General features: G+C 49.1%; 1 pseudogene; it reads left to right on the forward strand.

The window, feature by feature from the left end:
- Nucleotides 1–85: 85 nt before the first annotated feature.
- LOC114005079 (uncharacterized) overlaps nucleotides 86–4,266 on the forward strand; it is an 11,035-nt pseudogene continuing 6,854 nt past the window's right edge.

Genomic DNA, 4,266 nt, shown 5'->3' on the forward strand with positions numbered 1-4,266 from the left:
GCGGACAGTCTATCACCAGGTTCTAGTGGCTGGCCTCCGTGGGGCTGCCAGGCGCCCCACTAATTTGGCTAAGGTAAGAGAGGTTATGCAGTGGGCTACAGAACCCCCGTCAGTGTTTCTTGAGCGTCTCATGGAGGCATTCAGGCGGTTTACCCCTTTTGACCCTGCTTCTGAGGGACAGAGAGCCTCTGTAGCTATGGCCTTCATTGGACAATCAGCATTAGATATTAAAAAAAATCTCCAGAGACTCGATGGGTTGTAGGATCTCTCTTTACAGGACTTAGTTTAAAAAGCAGAAAAAGTATATTATAAAAGAGAAACAGAAGAAAAAAGAGAACAGAGGAGGGAAAAAGAAAGGGAGGAAAGAGAGAGTAAAAAGGAAAAAAAGACAAGAAGAAAACCTAGCTTGGATCCTGGCCACTATAGTGTGAGAAAGGGGACAAGAACGGGGCCCCAACAAGGGACCAAAGCCTGGTTGTATCCCACTAGACAAGGACCAGTGTGCTTATTGTAAAGAAAAAGGACATTGGGCAAAAGACTGTTCTAAAAGGACCAAGAAAAACAAAGTGCAGCAGCCCCCTCCGGCCAAAGTACTTGCCCTGCATGAGGACTCAGACTAGGGGGGATGGGGCTCGGAGCCCCTCCCCGAGCCTACAGTAACTCTAAAAGTGGAGGGGAAGCCAATTAATTTTTTAGTCGACACTGGTGCCCAACACTCAGTGTTACTGGCACCGTCAGGGCCACTTTCCAAGAAAAAATCTTGGGTCATAGGGGCAACTGGGTACCAGCAGTATCCATGGACCACCAATAGAACAGTTGACCTCAGAAGAGGTCTAGTGACCCACTCCTTCTTAGTCATTCCTGAATGTCTAGTGCCCCTCCTTGGGAGAGACTTACTTACCAAAATGGGGGCACAGATTAATTTTACCCCAAGAGGTCCAAAGTTTACTCCAGATGTGCAGACATTTGTCCTAGCTGTACGCCTTCAAGATGAACACTGACTTTTCGAAAGTCAACATAGTAACACTGACCCCCTTCATGCTTGGCTGCAAAAATATCCTACAACCTGGGCCAAGACAGCTGGAATGGAGTTAGCCACCAACAGGCCCCCAATACTAATAGAACTAAAAGCTACAGCTACCCCTGTGGCACTACGCCAATACCCTATGACCAAAGAAGCCCGAGAAGGTATCACACCTCACATACAATGCCTCCTACACCTGGGTATTCTAAAAAAATGCCAGTCACCTTGAAATACCCCCTTGCTTCCTGTAAAAAAACCCGGCTCAAGTGACTATCGCCCTGTGCAAGACTTGCGGGAGGTCAATAAGTGGGAACAGGACATCCATTCCATGGTACCTAATCCATATAACCTGCTAAGTTCTCTACCTCCAGAACGGGACTGGTATACTGTCTTAGACTTAAAGGACACTTTCTTCTGCCTGCGACTGCACCCCTCCAACCAGAATATATTTGCCTTTGAAAGGAGGGACCGGACACTGGGATCATGGGACAATTAAGATGGACCCAGCTCCCTCAGGGCTTCTGACACTCGCCTATGATTTTTGATGAAGCCCTCCATCAGGACCTCTCACACTTCCGCGCCAGCCACCCTGAGGAAACCCTCTTGCAGTATGTAGACAACTTGTTGCTCACAGGAGCAACTGAAGAAACATTTCGGTACGGCACTGGACTGCTGCTAGAAGAACTGGCCCACCTGGGGTATCATGCCTCTGCTAAAAAGGCCCAAATATGTCAACAACATACTTGGGCTATACTTTACGGGGTGGAAAGAGGTGGCTCACTGAAGCCAGGAAATGGACTGTAACCCAGATCCCCGTTCCTTGCATGCCCCGGTAAGTGCGAGAATTCTTGGGGATGGCGGGATTCTGCCACCTATGGATACTGGGGTTCACTGCTTTGGCCACTCCTCTTTACCCACTGACTAAAGAGGGAGCCCCCATTGAGTGGGGCGTTGACCAACAATGGGATTTTGATAATATAAAAAAGCCTTACTATCAGCCCTGGCTTTGACTCTGCCTGATGTGACAAAACCTTTCACTCCATATGTAGATTGAAAAAAAGGGGGTGGCCTGAGGGTTACTGATGCAACCCTTAGGGCCTTAGAAAAGACTGGTGGCCTATCTCTCAAAAAAACTGGACCCAGTGGCTGGGGGATGGCCGGCTTGCCTGAGATTGATAGAGGCTGTGGCGACACTGGTAAAAGATTCTGACAAATTTATGGGACAAAAATTACTAGTCATTGCATCCCACGCTTTAGAGAGCATCATCCGGCAGCCCCCAGACTGATGGCTGTCCAATGCTCGTATGACTCATTACCAGAGTCTCTTGTTAGATAAGAGTCCAGTTTGGACCCCCGCCCGGTCACTCTCAACCCTGCCATGCTGCTGCCCGAGATCTCTGCCAAGGAGGCTGTCTTCCATACCTGCCAAGAAGTCCTGGCAGAAGAAACCGGAACCCGATGGGATCTCCAAGATCAGCTGCTACCAAATGCCCAGCTGACCTGGTTCACTGACGGAAGCAGCTACATCATAGAAGGTAAAAGGGTGGCAGGGGCGGGTGGAGTCACACCAGGCGACCAGACTGTCTGGGTGAATAGCTTACCCAAGGGAACCTCAGCCCAAAAAGCTGAGCTCATAGCCTTGACTTGGGTCCTGCATCTGGCAGAGGGAAAGGTCATAAATATTTACACTGATAGCCGGTATGCATTCGCTACCACCCACGTCCATGGGGCTATCTATAGACAACGAGGCTTACTGACCTCAGCTGGTAAAGATATCAAACACAAAGAACAGATCTTGGAATTACTGGAGGCTATACACCTCCCTAAGAAGGTAGCTATTATCCACTGCCCTGGGCATCAAAAGGCAAAATCCCGAGTAGCAGAGGGAAACCGGCCAGCCGATCAGGCAGCTAAGCGGGCGGCCCAGGGGCTTAATATACTACCACTACATAAGGCAATCGACTCAGGTCCCTCAGATGAGACTCTCTCATATTCCAAACAAGACCTACTGGAAATAAATAAAATGGGACCTCACTCTGTGACCCCAGAGGGGGTACATAAGACTGTCGAGGGAAAGACTATCCTCCTTCGAGAACAAGCAATTGCTTTCCTCGATCAGCTTCATAACTGACACACCTAGGCTCAAAACATCTAATTACCTCAGTCCAGCAGTCCTCGTTCCATGTCATAAACCTGCGCAGACTCACTGAAACGATAGTAAACCAATGCAGACCCTACCAATTAGTTAACGCCTACCCAGACAAAACACCACAAGTAAAGCAGCTTCGTGGACATTGGGAAGTTACTGGGAAATAGACTTCACTGAAATAAAACCAGGCAAATATGGCTACAAGTATCTGCTAGTTCTGGTTGATACCTTCTCAGGGTGGGTCGAAGCCTTCCCCACTGAAAAAGAGACTGCTCAGACAGTTGCCAAGATAATCCTAGAAGAAATCTTCCCAAGATTTGGGGTGTCACTGGTTATTGGGTCCGACAACGGCCCCGCATTTGTTGCCCAGATTAGTCAGGGACTGGCCAGGGTCCTGGGGTCTGACTGGAAATTGCATTGTGCTTATAGGCCCCAAAGCTCAGGACAGGTTGAGAAAATAAATAGAACCCTAAAAGAGGCCATGACAAAATTGACTTTAGAGACTGGCATAAAAGATTGGACAGTCCTCCTTCCCTTTGCCCTGTTCCACGCGCGAAATACACCCAGCCCCTTCGCCTTAACCCCTTTCGAGATTCTATATGGGACACCGCTGCCTTTGACTAACGTATGCTTCTCTTGCTCCCACTCTCAAGCTTCTCAATCTCTTTATGATAGACTAAAAGCCCTTGAATTTGTCCAAAAAGAAACTTGGGCCCAACTTTCAGAGTCCTACAAGCCAGGAGACTCCCAGGTGCCTCACCAGTTCCAGGTTGGAGATTCAGTGTTCATCCGACCACATAGAGCGGCCACCCTCGAATCTCAGTGGAAGGGATCGTACCTGGTGCTGCTGACCACTCCAATGGCAATAAAGGTTGATGGCATTGCTTCTTGGATCCACACCTCCCATGCTAAACCAGCGCCTCCACCAGACCCCACTTGGAAGGTGGAAAAACTGGATCACCCACTCAAGCTCCGCATTCACCGTGGCAGTCTTGCTCCTCCTGATGCCTCTACCTGCAGTAAGTAGTGCCAACCCCCATAAGCCCCTGTCCCTTTCTTGGGTAATCTCCCGTGTGGGCAATAACCATGTTGT

The sequence above is a fragment of the Tupaia chinensis genome, unplaced genomic scaffold (genome assembly GCF_000334495.1).
Source record: "Tupaia chinensis unplaced genomic scaffold, TupChi_1.0 Scaffold141843_1, whole genome shotgun sequence".
Classification (NCBI taxonomy): Eukaryota; Metazoa; Chordata; class Mammalia; order Scandentia; family Tupaiidae; genus Tupaia; species Tupaia belangeri.